This window comes from Oncorhynchus mykiss, chromosome 4 (assembly GCF_057628025.1).
Source record: "Oncorhynchus mykiss isolate SJ-2025 chromosome 4, ASM5762802v1, whole genome shotgun sequence".
NCBI lineage: Eukaryota > Metazoa > Chordata > Actinopteri > Salmoniformes > Salmonidae > Oncorhynchus > Oncorhynchus mykiss.
In genome coordinates, this window is record NC_143025.1 from 91197501 (window position 1) to 91218412 (window position 20912).

Below are 20912 nucleotides of genomic sequence, written 5' to 3' on the forward strand. Positions count from 1 at the left end.
CACGTCATCGTTCTCCATCAGCCGGTGTGCTTCAATAGGACCAAGTGGAAAGAGTCACTCTCAATGTGCTCCCATTTGGAATGATAGTGCAGTGTACAATACACTGCTGAAATATCTGGGTTATAATATAACAATATATTCCACTCGTTATCTGAATTTCATTGATACACTGTAAGCTGATATATTTCGAGACAGGCGGCATTGTACCAGTTGACATGTCACATAGAAAAGTGTGAGTGTGAGTTACAGACAGATATAGGGAAGGCAATCAGAACGTGAAGGAGTCCAGGTGAGTCCAATGAGCGCTGATGCGCGTAATGACGGTGACAGGTGTGAGTAGTGATGGGCAGCCTGGCACCCTCGTGAGCCAGAGACGGGGAGCAAGAGCAAGCATGACATTAACCCCCTAGGGGTGCCACTCGGCGTCCCACCTGAGTGAGCCTGACGTGCCGGCAGAGGCTCGGCGCTGGACAAGCCACCTGAGGCGTAGAAGCCAGACGAGCCGGCTGTGGTGTGGAAGACCGACGAGCCGACTGAGAGACTGGGAGACTAACGAGCCGGCTGAGGCGTGGCGTGGGGTGGGAGCCTGACAAGCCGGCTAAGGCATGGCGTGGGGTGGGAGCCTGACAAGCCGGCTAAGGCATGGCGTGGGGTGGGAGCCTGACAAGCCGGCTAAGGCATGGCGTGGGTTGGGAGTCTGACAAGCCGGCTAAGGCATGGCGTGGGGTGGGAGCCTGACAAGCCGGCTAAGGCATGGAATGGGTTGGGAGCCTGACAAGCCGGCTAAGGCATGGCGTGGGGTGGGAGTCTGATAACCCGGCTAAGGCATGGCGTGGGGTGGGAGCCTGACAAGCATGCTAAGGCATGGCGTGGGGTGGGAGCCTGACAAGCCGGCTAAGGCATGGCGTGGGGTGGGAGCCTGACAAGCCGGCTAAGGCATGACGTGGGGTGGGAGCCTGACAAGCCGGCTAAGGCATGGCGTGGGGTGGGAGCCTGACAAGCCGGCTAAGGCATGGCGTGGGGTGGGAGCCTGCCGTTCCAACCGATGCAAGGAAACCTCTCGAGCCAGCTACGGCGTGGAAGCCCGATGAGCCAGGTGAGGCACCCCCTGTTCCATCGACGGCGGCACCAGGACCCGACGTCACCAACAAAAAAATACACTCTATAGTCAGATATTGTATGAAAAATGATATTTACCACTATTTTTTCTATTCAGCACTTTAATAATAACTGTTTTGAAACGTGTATCTTGTATTTTTTTGCTATTGGAATAAACAGTAGTTAAAATGACTAACTGGTGAGCCGTTATCTAATGCATTTGGGAGTAAATTAAATGTGCTCATGATATTTCATGGAAAACTCAAGAGTGAAAGATATGCGTGAAACCCATATGAATTTATAATTAAAGGTTCTAAATGTAAGATGGGGGGCATTACAAATGTTATTGAGATTTCTTTACTTTTAAAAATATACCACTGAAAAATGTGCCGTAGCAACACATTGTAGTAAACACACACACACACACACACACACACACACACACACACACACACACACACACACACACACACACACACACACACACACACACACACACACACACACACACACACACATCGGGAGAAACCCCTCTCTCTAAAACCCTCTCTCTACAGTCTCTCCCCATGTCTGTTGTTTGTGATTAGTTTGAACGGTGGTGACCTCACATACCTTACTGAAGCTGAGGGAACAGTAGTTAAGCAGAAACCTTTTAACCGGCCCAGATTGCTAGCAGACGCACACATAACACACGCATGCACACACTCAGACACAGGCTAGTTGCCAGACGCCAGGAGTCTGTCCGTACAGCGCAAGGCTATTACATCAGTTCGTTACTACACTCTATGATTAAAAAAAAGGGTTCCGAATGGGTTATTCCGGCTGTCCCCATAGGAGAACTCTTTTCGTTCCAGGTAGAATCCCTTTTTTGGTTCCATGTAGAACCCTCTGTGGAAAGTGTTCTACATAGAACCCAAAAGGGTTCTGAATGGAACCCAAAAGGGTTATACCTGGAATCAAAAAGGGTACTACTCAGCCTTGTCTCAGGATGGTAAGCTGGTGGTTGAAGATATCCCTCTAGTGTGTGGGGGCTGTGCTTTGGCAAAGTGGGTGGGGTTATATCCTTCCTGTTTGGCCCTGTCCGGGGGTGTCCTCGGATGGGGCCACAGTGTCTCCTGACCCCTCCTGTCTCAGCCTCCAGCATTTATGCTGCAGTAGTTTATGTGTCGGGGGGCTAGGGTCAGTTTGTTATATCTGGAGTACTTCTCCTGTCCTATTCGGTGTCCTGTGTGAATCTAAGTGTGCGTTCTCTAATTCTCTCTTTCTCTCTTTCTTTCTCTCTCTTGGAGGACCTGAGCCCTAGAACCAAGCCCCAGGACTACCTGACATGATGACTCCTTGCTGTCCCCAGTCCACCTGGCCTTGCTGCTGCTCCAGTTTCAACTGTTCTGCCTTATTATTATTCGACCATGCTGGTCATTTATGAACATTAGAACATCTTGGCCATGTTCTGTTATAATCTCCACCCGGCACAGCCAGAAGAGGACTGGCCACCCCACATAGCCTGGTTCCTCTCTAGGTTTCTTCCTAGGTTTTGGCCTTTCTAGGGAGTTTTTCCTAGCCACCGTGCTTCTACACCTGTATTGCTTGCTGTTTGGGGTTTTAGGCTGGGTTTCTGTACAGCACTTTGAGATATCAGCTGATGTACGAAGGGCTATTACTAGTTTCTAAATAGCACCTTATATTCTGTGTGTGTGTGTGTGTGTGTGTGTGTGTGTGTGTGTGTGTGTGTGTGTGTGTGTGTGTGTGTGTGTGTGTGTGTGTGTGTGTGTGTGTGTGTGTGTGTGCGCGCGTCCATGATTGCGTGATTGACGTATGCCGGAGCGAAGAGTATGTCTGATGTTATCTCTGGCCCATTGGACTGAGACAGTTATAGTGAGGCGTGCTTGTTTATACATGTAATGATGAGACTGTATTTCTCAGATTGTCGTACTTAACCAATTAAAATCTCTAGGGAAAATAAATTGGTTCAGTTTACCTTCGGAAAATGATCTAATTTCAATGGTTTTATGTTCTTTAAAAAAAAAAAATTGTATGGTTATCAACATTTGGGAAATTGCTTTTTAAATGTATTTATATGGCCCTGTTCATTTACATTACATTTCATTACATGTTGAGGTATTCAGAACAGATAAGTAATATTATATTTGACAGAGCTTGAACTTAGACTGTGTCCGGGCCTCCTATCCAACCAGCCAGGTCGCACCAGTCCCAATGCCAAATCCAATGTCTATCCAAATCCCCAGGACAGGAATCACCTTCAAAACTGGCCACTAGAGGCACCGATGAACACTACTACTATTATTACCACGAGGTAGGCTCGCCGCTAGACAGGGTGCTGTGGACGGAGAAGTCTTTCTCCGAGGCGTGCGGGTTCAATCCCAGTGCTAGGCACTCATTTTTTTTAAACATTTTTTTTTTGTCAAAATTCGGAATGAATGCATAGACTTAATTAACCGTAACAAAATCTACATTTACCCTCCCCTCCGGTGAACAAACGTTGGACTCTCAAGTCATTTTCACTATTTCTTTTGAGATCTTGTTAAGTCCCACAACAACACAAAACAAGAGTTAACTTGAAATACAGTATTGTGAGAGCAGAACTGATTCAAACCATTATTTTGGCCTTTTATTTTAACAATATGTGACTACTCTCCTAAAACCAAACATCAGTCCTCAGATTCGTACAACTGAATGCCATGCCAAATGACAACATCCGACCCATTTAGGACTGGAGTCGTATTAAATGTGATTTTATTGTGTCCGTCTGTCTTCGATTGCAGTTTACAACAGCAAAGGGTAATGCTGTTAGCTCAAGTATCTGTGTTACTGTAAGATAGCAGAGAGATCATTAAAGATAGACTGCAATATTTGACGTTTGTCCATAAAATGTTGGAGATCCTGTTGAAGCCGAGGACCACTGCTTCTCTGTTTCTTATATGTTGAGTGTTAACTCTACACAGTGAAGCACAGTCTCTCTGAGTTGAGGCACACCAGCTAGCTTCCCAGAGGACCATGCCAGCTAGCTTCCCAGAGGACCATGCCAGCTAGCTTCCCAGAGGACCATGCCAGCTAGCTTTCCTGAGGACCATACCAGCTAGCTTTCCAGAGGACCATACCAGCTAGCCTCCCAGAGGACCATACCAGCTAGCCTCCTAGAGGACCATACCAGCTAGCCTCCCAGAGGACCATACCAGCTAGCCTCCTAGAGGACCATACCAGCCAGCCTCTTAGAGGACCATACCAGCTAGCCTCCCAGATAACCATACCAGCTAGCCACCCAGAGGACCATACCAGCTAGCCTCCTAGAGGACCATACCAGCTAGCCTCCCAGATAACCACACCAGCTAGCCTCCCAGAGGACCATACCAGCTAGCCTCCCAGAGGACGATACCAGCTAGCCTCCCAGAGGACCCCGCCAGCCCCAAGGACCACTTGTCTTCTCAAGTGGCAGGGTGACAACTTTGTTGTTTTCCATATCCTGGATTGGCCCTTTATTGGCATCAGCTCAGTGTCTGTGTTAAATCAGAGCCAAAGACCACTCAAAGCAGCACTCACATTGCTTCACTTCACCATTTTCCCTTGTGCACTCGTTTTGACCACAGTCCTATGATCTCTGGTCAAACATAGTGTCATTTAGGATACAAACTCAGTCTGGTTAAGACAGGCTATAAGACTCAGTCTGGTTATGACAGGCTATAAGACTAAGTCTGGTTAAGACAGGCTATAAGACTCAGTCTGGTTAAGACAGGCATGACTCAGTCTGGTTAAGACAGACTATAGGACTCAGTCTGGTTAAGACAGACTATAAGACTCAGTCTGGTTAGACAGACTATAAGACTCAGTCTGGTTAAGACAGACTATAGGACTCAGTCTGGTTAGACAGACTACAAGACTCAGTCTGGTTAAGACAGACTATAGGACTCAGTCTGGTTAAGACAGACTATAAGACCCAGTCTGGTTAAGACAGGCTATAGGACTCAGTCTGGTTAAGACAGACTATAAGACTCAGTCTGGTTAAGACAGACTATAAGACTCAGTCTGGTTAAGACAAACTATAAGACAGTCTGGATAAGACAGACTATAGGACTCAGTCTGGTTAAGACATACTATAAGACAGTCTGGTTAAGACAGGCTATAAGACTCAGTCTGGTTAAGACAGGCTATAAGACTCAGTCTGGTTAAGACAGGTAGGACTCAGTCTGGTTAAGACAGGCTATAGGACTCAGTCTGGTTAAGACAGACTATAAGACTCAGTCTGGTTAAGACAGGCAGGACTCAGTCTGGTTAAGACAGACTATAAGACTCAGTCTGGTTAAGACAGGCAGGACTCAGTCTGGTTAAGACAGACTATAAGACTCAGTCTGGTTAAGACAGGCTATAAGACTCAGTCTGGTTAAGACAGGCAGGACTCAGTCTGGTTAAGACAGACTATAAGACTCAGTCTGGTTAAGACAGACTATAAGACTCAGTCTGGTTAAGACAGACTATAAGACTCAGTCTGGTTAAGACAGGCAGGACTCAGTCTGGTTAAGACAGACTATAAGACTCAGTCTGGTTAAGACAGGCAGGACTCAGTCTGGTTAAGACAGACTATAAGACTCAGTCTGGTTAAGACAGGCAGGACTCAGTCTGGTTAAGACAGACTATAAGACTCAGTCTGGTTAACCCAGACTATAAGACTCAGTCTGGTTAAGACAGAATATAAGACTCAGTCTGATTAAGACAGGCAGGACTCAGTCTGGTTAAGACAGACTATAAGACTCAGTCTGGTTAAGACAGGCAGGAGTCAGTCTGGTTAAGACAGACTATAAGACTCAGTCTGGTTAAGACAGACTATAAGACCCAGTCTGGTTAAGACAGACTATAAGACAGTCTGGTTAAGACAGACTATAGGCAGACTGTAAGATTCAGTCTGGTTAAGACAGACTATAGGACTCAGTCTGGTTAAGACAGACTATAAGACCCAGTCTGGTTAAGACAGACTATAGGACCCAGTCTGGTTAAGACAGACTATAAGACAGTCTGGTTAAGACAGACTATAGGACTCAGTCTGGTTAAGACAGACTATAAGGAGAAACAGCCTTCGTCAGTGGAAAATGTCTGCCACATTCCCCATACTTAGGCCTACTTTAAAAGTATTATTAAATAGGATGTCTGTATTGACAGATCGTTGTTGGACTGTCTGTCTCTCCATAAACATTTGGCTGGGCTCTGTCAGTTTGTTGGATGGCGAGTGGCAACATGTTTGGGCTTCGAAGAATGGTTCTGTCCTTGTGTGATGTATTTTATAGGGCGGCTTGAAATAGGACATTGACCACCGGCCAATTATATTGCCAGTGCATCGTCCACTCCATTTCCCCCAATGGTTTACACACTAAAACTACCCCATGAGGCACAATGACCCAAATCTGTAACTAATTTAGCAGAACCATACACCAAATCTGTATCTCATTTAGCAGAACCATACACCAAATCTGTATCTCATTTAGCAGAACCATACACCAAATCTGTATCTCATTTAGCAGACTCATAAACCAAATCTGTATCTCATTTAGCAGAACCATACACCAAATCTGTATCTCATTTAGCAGAACCATACACCAAATCTGTATCTCATTTAGCAGGACCATACACCAAATCTGTATCTCATTTAGCAGAACCATACACCAAATCTGTATCTCATTTAGCAGAACCATACACCAAATCTGTATCTCATTTAGCAGGACCATACACCAAATCTGTATCTCATTTAGCAGAACCATACACCACATCTGCAATACTACTGACACATTTTGCTTTACACTCAGATTGTAATTCTATAACAAACATTTGGCAAAACACAACACACATTCTCTACCTTTGGCACAACCTTCACAACTAAAATATATTGTGTGCAAATGCAAAGCAACACTGTTCAACAAGCCATTGATCAGCCATTACCCATTGACCACTTTCACTCATTGACCACTTTCACAAGTTCAAAATCGAATTGCGTAAATGTTTGCAATCAGAACTTTGTAGGTAGAGGTGTAGGTAGAGGTGTAGGTAGAGGTGGAGGTAGAGGTGGAGGTGGAGGTGGAGGTAGAGGTGTAGGTAGAGGTGGAGGTAGAGGTAGAGGTAGAGGTGGAGGTAGAGGTGGAGGTAGAGGTGGAGGTGGAGGTAGAGGTGGAGGTGGAGGAAGAGGTGGAGGTAGAGGTGTAGGTAGAGGTGGAGGTAGAGGTAGAGGTAGAGGTGGAGGTAGAGGTGTAGGTAGAGGTGGAGGTGGAGGTAGAGGTGGAGGTGGAGGTAGAAGTGGAGGAGAAGGTGGAGGTGGAGGTGTAGGTAGAGGTGTAGGTAGAGGTGTAGGTAGAGGTGGAGGTAGAGGTGTAGGTAGAGGTGGAGGTAGAGGTGGAGGTGTAGGTGGAGGTAGAAGTGGAGGTAGAGGTGTAGGTAGAGGTGGAGGTGGAGGTAGAGGTGGAGGTGGAGGAGAAGGTGGAGGTGGATGTGTAGGTAGAGGTGGAGGTAGAGGTAGAGGTGGAGGTAGAGGTAGAAGTGGAGGAGAAGGTGGAGGTGGAGGTGTAGGTAGAGGTGTAGGTAGAGGTGTAGGTAGAGGTGGAGGTAGAAGTGGAGGAGAAGGTGGAGGTGGAGGTGTAGGTAGAGGTGGAGGTAGAGGTAGAGGTAGAGGTGGAGGTAGAGGTAGAAGTGGAGGAGAAGGTGGAGGTGGAGGTGTAGGTAGAGGTGTAGGTAGAGGTGTAGGTAGAGGTGTAGGTAGAGGTGGAGGTAGAGGTGGAGGTGGAGGTGTAGGTAGAGGTGTAGGTAGAGGTGTAGGTAGAGGTGGAGGTAGAGGTGTAGGTAGAGGTGGAGGTAGAGGTGGAGGTGTAGGTGGAGGTAGAAGTGGAGGTAGAGGTGTAGGTAGAGGTGGAGGTGGAGGTAGAGGTGGAGGTGCAGGTAGAAGTGGAGGAGAAGGTGGAGGTGGAGGTGTAGGTAGAGGTGGAGGTAGAGGTAGAGGTAGAGGTGGAGGTAGAGGTAGAAGTGGAGGAGAAGGTGGAGGTGGAGGTGTAGGTAGAGGTGTAGGTAGAGGTGGAGGTAGAGGTGGAGGTAGAGGTAGAGGTGGAGGTGTAGGTGGAGGTAGAGGTGTAGGTGGAGGTGGAGGTGGAGGTAGAGGTAGAGATGGAGGTAGAGGTAGAGGTGTAGGTAGAGGTGTAGGTAGAGGTGGAGGTGGAGGTAGAGGTAGAAGTAGAGGTGTAGGTAGAGGTGGAGGTGAAGGTAGAGGTGTAGGTAGAGGTGGAGATGGCAGTGGAGGTAGAGGTAGAGGTAGAGGTAGAGGTGGAGGTGGAGGTGGAGGTGGAGGTAGAGGTGGAGGAAGACCAAGAACAAGAAGAGTACTCCGATGAAATTCGGGCGACTATGGTGGAAAATGTGATCAACCATGGTTTGACCTTGAGAGAGGCTGGGAAGAGAGTGCAGCCCAATCTGAGCCGCTTCACCCTAGCATCCATCATCTGGACGTTCCAAAATGAGAAGAGGTATTAACTGCAGACATTGGACCTCTCTACTACAGTTGAAGTTGGAAGTTTACATACACCTTAGCCAAATACCTTTAAAATCAGTTTTTCACAATTCCTGACATTTAATCTGAGTAAAAATTACGTTTTAGGTCAGTTAGGATCACCACTTTATTTTAAGAATGGGAAATGTCAGAATAATAGTAGAGAGAATGATTTATTTCAGCTTTGATTTCTTTCATCACATTCCCAGTGGGTCGTGAAGTTTACATATACTCAATATTTGGTAGCATTGCCTTTAAATTGTTTAACTTGGGTCAAATGTTTCGGGCAGCCTTCCGCAAGCTTCCCACAATAAATGGGGTGAATTCTGGCCCAGAGCTGGTGGAACTGAGTTAGGTTTGTAGGCCTCCTTTTTTTGCATACGCTTTTTCAGTTCTGCCCATACCTTTTCTATAGGATTGAGGTCAGGGCTTTGTAATGGCCACTCCAATACATTGTTGACATTGTTGTCCTTAAGCCGTTTTGCCACAACTTTGGAAGTATGCTTGGGGTCATTGTCCATTTGGAAGACCCATTTGCGACCAAGCTTTAACTTCCTGACTGATGTCTTGAGATGTTGCTTCAATATATCCACATAATTTTTCTCTTTCATGATGCCATCTATTTTGTGAAGTGCACCAGTCCCTCCTGCAGCAAAGCACCCCCACAACGTGTTTCACAGTTGGGATGGTGTTCTTTGGCTTGCAAGCCTCCCCCTTTTGTCCTCCAAACATAACGATGTTTGTTTCATCAGACCAGAGGACATTTCTCCAAAAAGTACGATCTTTGTCCCCATGTGCAGTTGCAAACCGTAGCCTGTTTTTTTTATGGCGGTTTTGGAGCAGTTGTTGGACAAAAATGTGACTTGTGTCATGCACAAAGTATGTGTCCTAACCGACTTGTCAAAACTATAGTTTGTTAACAAGAACTTGGTGGAGAGCTTGAAAAAATTGTTTTAATGATTCCAACCTAATTGTATGTGTGGCCACCAGCTGCATTAAGTACTGCAATGCATCTCCTCATCATGGACTGCACCAGATTTTCCAGTTCTTGCTGTGAGATGTCACCTCACTCTTTTCCAAGGCACCTGCAAGTTCCCGGACATTTCTGTTGGGAATGGCCCTTGCCCTCACCCTCTGATCCAACGATCCAGAAGTGCTCAATGGGATTGAGATCCGGGCTCTTCCCTGGCCATGGCAGAACACTGACATTCCTGTCTTGCAGGAAATCATGCACAGAATGAGCAGTTTGGCTGGTGGCGTTGTCATGCTGGAGGGTCATGTCAAGATGAGCCTGCAGGAAAGGTACCACATGAGGGAAGAGGATGTCTTCTCTGTAACGTACAGCGTTGTGATTGCCTGCAAGGACAACAAGCTCCGTCCGATGATGCTGTGACACACCACCCCAGACCATGACGAACCCTCCCCCTCCAAATAGATCCTGCTCCAGAGTACAGGCCTCTGTGTAACGCTCATTCCTTTTACGATAAATGTGAATCCGATCATCCCCCCTGGTGAGACAAAACTGCGACTTGTCAGTGAAGAGCACTTTTTGCCAGTCCTGTCTGGTCCAGTGACGGTGGGTTTGTGCCGTAGGTGACGTTGTTGCCGGTGATGTCTGGTGAGGACCTGCCTTAAAACAGGCCTACAAGCCCTCAGTCCAGCCTCTCTCAGCCTATTGCGGACAGTCTGAGCACAGATGGAGGGATTGTGCGTTCCTGGTGTAACTCGGGCAGTTGTTGTTGCCATCCTGTACCTGTCCCGCAGGTGTGATGTTCGGATGTACTGATCCTGTGCAGGTGTTGTTACACGTGGTCTGCCACTGCGAGGACGATCCGCTGTCCATCCTGTCTCCCTGTAACACCGTCTTAGGCGTCTCACAGTACAGACATTGACATTTATTGCCCTGGTCACATCTGCAGTCCTCATGCCTCCTTGCAGCATGCCTAAGGCAAGGTTCACGCAAATGAGCAGGGACCCTGGGCATCTTACTTTTGGTGTTTTTCAGAGTCAGTAGAAAGGCCTCTTTAGTGTCCTAAATGTTCATAACTGTGACCTTAATTGTCTACCGTCTGTAAGCTGTTAGTGTCTTAACGACCGTTTGACAGGTGCATGTTCATTAATTGTTAATAGGAAACATTGTTGAAATCCTTTACAATGAATATATGTGAATGTTACTTGGATTTTTATGATCTTTGAAAGACAGGGTCCTAAAAAAGGGATGTTTCTTTAGTTTATAAAGAAATTGACAGTATTTACTGTCATTTCAGAGAACCATGGAGTTGGATGTATGTTCTGTTCCACAGGAATTTATATTCATAGATGAGGCTGGATTATGTTTAGACGAGGAGGAGAGGAAGGAACATCATGAGTCAATGCGCCATCATTGAGGTACCTGGACAGCGTGGGGTTAATGTTAATGTCACCGTGCAGCTATGAGCCACAAAAGAGTCTTCCACCGCCATGCTACACATGGACCATACACCACTCTCCTTCATTTCCATACAACACCTTTACATGACAGTCTTTTTTTTTCAGCCAGAGCACGGAGACGCCAGGTGATCCTGAGCAGCAAATGTATGTTCTAGTTTGGGACAACGTGCTCTTCCATCGGGTTGCTCAGTTCCCGCAACTAGTTCCACGACCCACAATTCTCTATCATCTCCCACCATATTCCTAATTTCTCAACCCCACCGAGGAGTTGTTTTCATGGCTGTGGAAGGTGTATGATCGCAAACTCCATCCAGGCAATGGAGGAGGCATGTGGTGACATTCCAGCAGAGTCCTGTCAGGGATGCGTCATGCCAGAAGATATTTCCCCCGCTGTCTTGCCAAGGAGAATATCGCCTGCGATGTTGATAAAAAAATCTGTGGCCGGACCAAAACAACAGACATGACTGATTTTGTTTTGCGAAATGGAGTATATGTTTCTTGACTAATGATTTAGATTTTGACAGGTACTTTATCCATACAATTGATCGAACAGTCGTACAAATAGGCCTATTTTTCTTCCTTTGAATAGGCTAAATATATTTACTGTATGTTTGCATTTTTACTCTGTGTGTTTATCATGTTGAAATATAAAACTTATGTTTATACATTTGTGTTTCTGTCTTGTTTGAGTCATACAATATATAGTATAATATATATATAATAAATCAAATTAAATTGTATTTGTCACAGGTTTAGTAGACCTTACAGTGAAATGCTGAGTACAACAGGTGTAGTAGACCTTACAGTGAAATGCTGAATACAACAGGTGTAGTAGACCTTACAGTGAAATGCTGAATACAACAGGTGTAGTAGTCCTTACAGTGAAATGCTGAATACAACAGGTGTAGTAGACCTTACAGTGAAATGCTGAATACAACAGGTGTAGTAGACCTTACAGTGAAATGCTGAATACAACAGGTGTAGTAGACCTTACAGTGAAATGCTGAATACAACAGGTGTAGTAGACCTCACAGTGAAATGCTGAATACAACAGGTGTAGTAGTCCTTACAGTGAAATGCTGAATACAACAGGTGTAGTAGACCTTACAGTGAAATGCTGAGTACAACAGGTGTAGTAGACCTTACAGTGAAATGATGAATACAACAGGTTTAGTAGACCTTACAGTGAAATGCTGAGTACAACAGGTGTAGTAGACCTTACAGTGAAATGATGAATACAACAGGTGTAGTAGACCTGACAGTGAAATGCTGAATACAACAGGTGTAGTAGACCTTACAGTGAAATGCTGAATACAACAGGTGTAGTAGTCCTTACAGTGAAATGCTGAATACAACAGGTGTAGTAGACCTTACAGTGAAATGCTGAATACAACAGGTGTAGTAGACCTTACAGTGAAATGCTGAATACAACAGGTGTAGTAGACCTTACAGTGAAATGCTGAATACAACAGGTGTAGTAGACCTTACAGTGAAGTGCTGAATACAACAGGTGTAGTAGACCTTACAGTGAAATGCTGAATACAACAGGTGTAGTAGACCTTACAGTGAAATGCTGAATACAGCAGGTGTAGTAGACCTTACAGTGAAATGCTGAATACAACAGGTGTAGTAGACCTCACAGTGAAATGCTGAATACAACAGGCGTAGTAGACCTTACAGTGAAATGCTGAATACAGCAGGTGTAGTAGACCTTACAGTGAAATGCTGAATACAACAGGTGTAGTAGACCTGACAGTGAAATGCTGAATACAACAGGTGTAGTAGACCTCACAGTGAAATGCTGAATACAACAGGTGTAGTAGACCTTACAGTGAAATGCTGAATACAACAGGTGTAGTAGACCTCACAGTGAAATGCTGAATACAACAGGTGTAGTAGTCCTCACAGTGAAATGCTGAATACAACAGGTGTAGGTAGACCTTACAGTGAAATGCTGAATAAAACAGGTGTAGTAGACCTTACAGTGAAATGCTGAGTACAACAGGTGTAGTAGACCTCACAGTGAAATGCTGAATACAACAGGTGTAGTAGACCTTACAGTGAAATGCTGAATACAACAGGTGTAGTAGACCTTACATTGAAATGCAGAATACAACAGGTGTAGTAGACCTCACAGTGAAATGCAGAATACAACAGGTGTAGTAGACCTTACAGTGAAATGCTGAATACAACAGGTGTAGTAGACCTTACAGTGAAATGCTGAATACAACAGGTGTAGTAGACCTTACAGTGAAATGCTGAATACAACAGGTGTAGTAGACCTTACAGTGAAATGCTGAATACAACAGGTGTAGTAGACCTTACAGTGAAATGCTGAATACAACAGGTGTAGTAGACCTGACAGTGAAATGCGCCGAATACAACAGGTGTAGTAGACCTTACAGTGAAATGCTGAATACAACAGGTGTCGTAGACCTTACAGTGAAATGCTGAATACAACAGGTGTAGTAGACCTTACAGTGAAATGCTGAATACAACAGGTGTAGTAGACCTTACAGTGAAATGCTGAATACAACAGGTGTAGTAGTCCTTACAGTGAAATGCTGAATACAACAGGTGTAGTAGACCTCACAGTGAAATGCTGAATACAACAGGTGTAGTAGACCTTACAGTGAAATGCTGAATACAACAGGTGTAGTAGACCTCACAGTGAAATGCTGAATACAACAGGTGTAGTAGACCTTACAGTGAAATGCTGAATACAACAGGTGTAGTAGTCCTTACAGTGAAATGCTGAATACAACAGGTGTAGTAGACCTCACAGTGAAATGCCGAATACAACAGGTGTAGTAGACCTGACAGTGAAATGCTGAATACAACAGGTGTAGTAGACCTTACAGTGAAATGCTGAATACAACAGGTGTAGTAGACCTTACAGTGAAATGCAGAATACAACAGGTGTAGTAGACCTTACAGTGAAATGCTGAATACAACAGGTGTAGTAGACCTTACAGTGAAATGCTGAATACAACAGGTGTAGTAGACCTTACAGTGAAATGCTGAATACAACAGGTGTCGTAGACCTTACAGTGAAATGCTGAATACAACAGGTGTAGTAGACCTTACAGTGAAATGCTGAATACAACAGGTGTAGTAGACCTCACAGTGAAATGCTGAATACAACAGGTGTAGTAGTCCTTACAGTGAAATGCTGAATACAACAGGTGTAGTAGACCTTACAGTGAAATGCTGAATACAACAGGTGTAGTAGACCTTACAGTGAAATGCTGAATACAACAGGTGTAGTAGACCTTACAGTGAAATGCTGAATACAACAGGTGTAGTAGACCTTACAGTGAAATGCTGAATACAACAGGTGTAGTAGACCTTACAGTGAAATGCAGAATACAACAGGTGTAGTAGACCTCACAGTGAAATGCTGAATACAACAGGTGTAGTAGACCTTACAGTGAAATGCTGAATATAACAGGTGTAGTAGACCTTACAGTGAAATGCTGAATACAACAGGTGTAGTAGACCTTACAGTGAAATGCCAAATACAACAGGTGTAGTAGACCTTACAGTGAAATGCTGAATACAACAGGTGTAGTAGACCTTACAGTGAAATGCTGAATACAACAGGTGTAGTAGACCTCACAGTGAAATGCTGAATACAACAGGTGTAGTAGACCTCACAGTGAAATGCTGAATACTACAGGTGTAGTAGACCTTACAGTGAAATGCTGAATACAACAGGTGTAGTAGACCTCACAGTGAAATGCTGAATACAACAGGTGTAGTAGACCTCACAGTGAAATGCTGAATACAACAGGTGTAGTAGACCTCACAGTGAAATGCTGAATACAACAGGTGTAGTAGACCTTACAGTGAAATGCTGAATACAACAGGTGTAGTAGACCTTACAGTGAAATGCTGAATACAACAGGTGTAGTAGACCTTACAGTGAAATGCTGAATACAACAGGTGTAGTAGACCTTACAGTGAAATACTGAATACAACAGGTGTAGTAGTCCTTACAGTGAAATGCTTACTTATGAGCCCTGAACCAACAATGCAGTTTTAAGAAAATACATTTAAAAAAGTAAGACATAAGAAAAACAAATAATTAAAGAGCAGCAGTAAATAACAATAGCGGGGCGAAATACAGGGGGTACAGAGTCAATGTGGAAGCTATATACAGGGGGTACCGGTACAGAGTCAATGTGGAGGCTATATACAGGGGGTACCGGTACAGAGTCAATGTGGAGGCTATATACAGGGTGTACCGGTGCAGAGTCAATCTGTCAATATGCGGGGGCACCGTTGTCGAGGTAATTGTGGTAATTATGTTCATACAGGTAGGGTTATTTAAGTGGCTATGCATAGATAATAACAGAGAGTAGCAGGAGCATGGGGGGGTGCAAATAGTCTGGGTAGTCATTTGATTAGCTGTGCAGGAGTCTTATGGCTTGGGGATAGAAGCTGTTTAGACGCCTCTTGGACCTAGACTTGGCGCTTGCCGTGCAGTAGCAGAGAGATCAGTCTCTGACTAGGGTGGGATGGAGTCTTTGACAATTTTTAGGACCTTCCTCTGACACCGCTGGTATGGAGGTCCTGGATGGCAGGAAGCTTGAACCCGGGGATGTACTGGGCCATACGCACTACCCTCTGTAGTGCCTTGCGGTCGGAGGCCAAGCAGTTGCCATACCAGGCAGTGATGCAACCCGTCAGGATGCTCTCGATGGTGCAGCTGTAAAACCTTTTGAGCATCTAATGACCCATTTCAGTCTCCTGAGGGGGAATACGTTTTGTCGTGCCCTCTTCATGACTGTCTTGGTGTGCTTGGACCATGTTACTTTGTTGGTGATGTTGATGCCAAGGAACTTGAAGCTCTCAAACTGCTCCAGAACAGCCCACTCGATGAGAATGGGGGCGTGTTTGGTCCTCCTTTTTCTGTAGTCCACAATCATCTCCTTACTCTTTATCACGGTTAGGGAGAGGTTGTTGTCCTGGCACCACACGGTAAGGTCTCTGACCACCTCTCTAAAGGCTGTCTCATCGTTGTCGGTGATCAGGCCTACCACTGTTGTGTCATCAGCAAACTTAATGATGGAGTTGGAGATGGTGTTAGAGCCCCCGTGTTGAGGTTCAGCGTGCAGACGTAGTTACCTACCCTTATCACCTGGGGGCGGCCCGTCAGGAAGTCTAGGATCCAGTGGCAGAGGGAGGTGTTTAGTCCCAGGGTCCTTAGCTTAGTGATGAGCTAAGGGCACTATGGTGTTGAACACTGAGCTGTAGTCAATGAATAGAGATTGCATCATCTGTGGATCTGTTGGTGTGGTATGCAAATTGGAGTGGGTCTAGGGTTTCAGGGATAATGCTGTTGATGTGAGCCATGACCAGCCTTTCAAAGCATTTCATGGCTACAGATGTGAGTGCTAGTGGTCAGTAGTCATTTAGGCAGGTTACCTTAGTGTTCTTGGTAAGTTTGTGAATGTTGACCTGTTTAAAGTTCTTACTCACATTGGCTGCGGAGAGCGTGATCACACAGTAATCCAAAACAGCTGATGCTCTCATGCATGTTTCAGTGTTACTTGCCTCGAAGCGAGCATAGAAGTTATTTAGCTCATCTGGTAGGCTCGTGTCACTGGGCAGCTCTCGGCAGTGCTTCCTTTTGTAGTCTGTAATAGTTTGAAAGCCCTGCCACATCCGACGAGCGCCAGAGCCGGTGTAGTACGATTCAATCTTCGTCCTGTATTGATGCTTTGGCTGTTTGATGGTTCGTCGGAGGGCATAGCGGGAGTCATTATAAGCTTCCGCGTTAGAGTCCCGCTCCTTGAAAGTGGCATCTCTACCCTTTAGCTCAGTGTGAATGTTCCCAGAACCCATGGCTTCTGTTTGGGGTATGTACGTACAGCCACTGTGGGGATGATGTCTTCGATGCACTTATTGATAAAGCCAGTGACTGATGTGGTGTACTCCTTAATGCCATCAGAAGAATCCTGGAACATGTTCCAGTCTGTGATAGCAAAACAGTCCTGTAGTTTAGCATCTGCTTCATCTGACCACTTTTTTTGTAGACCGAGTCACTGGTGCCTCCTGCTTTAAATTTTTGCTTATCATTTTTTCCCTCTGGTTGCACATTTAACATGCTGATAGAAATTCGGTAAAACTGACTTAAGTTTCCCTGGATTAAAGTCAGCGGCCACTAGGAGCACCGCCTCTGGGTGAGCGTTTTGCTGTTTGCTTATGGCGGAATACAGCTAATTTAGTGTGGTTTCAGTGCCAACCTCGCTCTGCAGTGGTATGTTGACAACTATGAAAAATACAGATGAAAACTCTCTAGGTAGGTAGTGTGGTCTACAGCTTATCATGACATACTACTCTACCTCAGGCGAGCAAAACTTTGAAACTTCCTTAGATATCATGCACCAGCCGTCTCTTACCAGAGGCTGCTGTTCTGTCTTGCCGATAGAGTGTAATAACCCGCCAGCTGTATGTTCTTGATGTCGTCGTTCAGGCACTACTCGGTGAAACATTAGATATTACAGTTTTTAATGTCCCGTTGGTAGGATAAAAATGTGCTTTCAGTTGGTCCCATTTCTTTTCCAGCGATTGAACATTAGCTAGCAGAATGGAGGGCAAGGGAAGATTCACCAGCGAATCAGGGGGATCGGGGCCTGGTCATGTAGTATTATATTATATTATACCCATAGTATTTCCCTCGCGTCCGACTCATTGAAGAATAACTCCTTGTCCAATTTGATGGGAGTAATACCATTCTGATGTCCAGAAGCTCTTTTGTGTCATAAGAGACGGTAGCAGCAACATTATGTACAAAACGAGTTACGAACAACGCGAAAAAACAAACAAAATAGCATGATTGGTTGAGAGCCGATGTCACGACTTCCACCGAAGGTGGCTCCTCTTCCTGTTCGGGCGGCGCTCGGCGGTCGTCGTCGCCGGTCTACTAGCTGCTACCGATCCCTTTTCTTTTTTCGTTTAGTTTTGTCTGTCTTGTTGTTCACCTAGTTTGTCTAGTTTAGGAATTAGTGGGGTGTTTAATCTCGCCCTAACCCTCTAGGTTTTGTGCGGGATTGTTTGTGTAGCTGTGACTTGTTTGGGTAGTGTTTTTGCTGGACTGCGTTCCTGTTGTTCAGTGGCTACTGTTGTGGTCCTGTGCCTGTTCTTGATGGACTTGTAGATAAACGGCCTTCTTGTGTCACGATGGTCGTCAGGGTGGAAACGACCGGACCAAGGTGCAGCGTGGTGAGCGTACATTTCTTTTTATTTATAAATGTCGTCAACAAAACAAAGAATAAGGAAAACGACCGTGACGCTGACTTCGGCTATACAGGCCACTAACAAAGACAACTACCCACAACTAAGGTAGCAAAGCAGGCTGCCTAAGTATGATTCCCAATCAGAGACAACGATAGACAGCTGTCCCTGATTGAGAACCATACCCGGGCCAAAACATAGAAACAGAAAACATAGAATGCCCACCCCAAATCACACCGTGACCTAACCAAATAGAGAAATAAAACGTCTCTCTAAGGTCAGGGCGTGACATCTTGCAATTCGCTCTCTCCTGTGCCTGACTCCACACCCACCTCTCCTAGGGAGAACCTGACAGCCGATAAGATGGCTGAAATACAGAAATAGGTTCTGATAGTAGTGTTTAAATATGTCACTTTAGTGTGATCTTGGGTGTCACTAAGTTAGATTAATTTGATGTGTGTGTGTGTGTCTCATTTGTATGCCGAGTTTCATTTTGAGCAGGGAGAACATGATTTTGATTGCTATGTTTCATTTTGCAAGATGTCTGTAGGGTTTAGGGAAATTGGCTAACTTTTTTTGTGTTTTGTGTTTAGAGGTTTGAGTACCTGAGAAATAGTTTCAGCAAACGTGTGTTAACCAATTGGGAAAAACTGTAAGAGAAGGTTCCTGTTCTGTCTGTAAAGCAGAGCATTAAGAACTTGGTACCTGTTCTGTCTGTAAAGCAGAGCATTAAGAACTTGGTACCTGTTCTGTCTGTAAAGCAGAGCAGTAAGAACATGGTACCTGTTCTGTCTGTAAAGCAGAGCATTATAACAACATGGTTCCTGTTCTGTCTGTAAAGCAGAGCAGTAAGAACATGGTACCTGTTCTGTCTGTAAAGCAGAGCATTATAACAACATGGTTCCTGTTCTGTCTGTAAAGCAGAGCATTAAGAACATGGTTCCTGTTCTGTCTGTAAAGCAGAGCATTATAAGAACATGGTTCCTGTTCTGTCTGTAAAGCAGAGCATTATAAGAACATGGTTCCTGTTCTGTCTGTAAAGCAGAGCATTAACAACATGGTTCCTGTTCTGTCTGTAAAGCAGAGCATTATAAGAACATGGTACCTGTTCTGTCTGTAAAGCAGAGCATTAACAACATGGTACCTGTTCTGTCTGTAAAGCAGAGCATTAACAACATGGTTCCTGTTCTGTCTGTAAAGCAGAGCATTATAAGAACATGGTACCTGTTCTGTCTGTAAAGCAGAGCATTAACAACATGGTACCTGTTCTGTCTGTAAAGCAGAGCATTAACAACATGGTTCCTGTTCTGTCTGTAAAGCAGAGCATTAAGAACATGGTACCTGTTCTGTCTGTAAAGCAGAGCATTAAGATCATGGTACCTGTTCTGTCTGTAAAGCAGAGCATTAAGAACATGGTTCCTGTTCTGTCTGTAAAGCAGAGCATTAAGAACATGGTTCCTGTTCTGTCTGTAAAGCAGAGCATTAAGAACATGGTTCCTGTTCTGTCTGTAAAGCAGAGCATTAAGAACATGGTTCCTGTTCTGTCTGTAAAGCAGAGCATTAAGAACATGGTTCCTGTTCTGTCTGTAAAGCAGAGCATTAAGAACTTGGTACCTGTTCTGTCTGTAAAGCAGAGCATTATAAGACCATGGTCCCTGTTCTGTCTGTAAAACAGAGCATTAAGAACATGGTTCCTGTTCTGTCTGTAAAGCAGAGCATTATAAGAACATGGTTCCTGTTCTGTCTGTAAAGCAGAGCATTATAAGAACATGGTACCTGTTCTGTCTGTAAAGCAGAGCATTATAAGAACATGGTACCTGTTCTGTCTGTAAAGCAGAGCATTATAAGAACATGGTTCCTGTTCTGTCTGTAAAGCAGAGCATTAAGAACATGGTTCCTGTTCTGTCTGTAAAGCAGAGCATTAAGAACATGGTTCCTGTTCTGTCTGTAAAGCAGAGCATTATAAGAACGTGGTACCTGTTCTGTCTGTAAAGCAGAGCATTAAGAACATGGTTCCTGTTCTGTCTGTAAAGCAGAGCATTATAATAACATGGTACCTGTTCTGTCTGTAAAGCAGAGCATTAAGAACATGGTTCCTGTTCTGTCTGTAAAGCAGAGTTTTATAAGATCATGGTACCTGTTCTGTCTGTAAAGCAGAGCATTAAGAACATGGTACCTGTTCTGTCTGTAAAGCAGAGCATTAAGATCATGGTACCTGTTCTGTCTGTAAAGCAGAGCATTATAAGAACATGGTACCTGTTCTGTCTGTAAAGCAGAGCATTAAGAACATGGTTCCTGTTCTGTCTGTAAAGCAGAGCATTATAAGAACATGGTTCCTGTTCTGTCTGTAAAGCAGAGCATTATAAGAACATGGTTCCTGTTCTGTCTGTAAAGCAGAGCATTAAGAACATGGTACCTGTTCTGTCTGTAAAACAGATTATTATAAGATCATGGTACCTGTTCTGTCTGTAAAGCAGAGCATTAAGAACATGGTTCCTGTTCTGTCTGTAAAGCAGAGCATTAAGATCATGGTACCTGTTCTGTCTGTAAAGCAGAGCATTATAAGATCATGGTACCTTGGACTACAGAGAGATTGAATTACAGAATGAGT

The 20912-nt window shown here is 44.7% G+C and overlaps 1 protein-coding gene and 1 pseudogene across 1 annotated transcript in view; one reads left to right on the forward strand and one right to left on the reverse strand.

Annotated features, from left to right (window-relative positions):
* Positions 1-20912, reverse strand: part of si:ch211-142k18.1 (uncharacterized) — a 37866-nt gene that overhangs the window by 15577 nt on the left and 1377 nt on the right. The window lies entirely within an intron of this gene.
* On the forward strand, positions 1013-20866 carry LOC149984187 (uncharacterized; annotated as a pseudogene).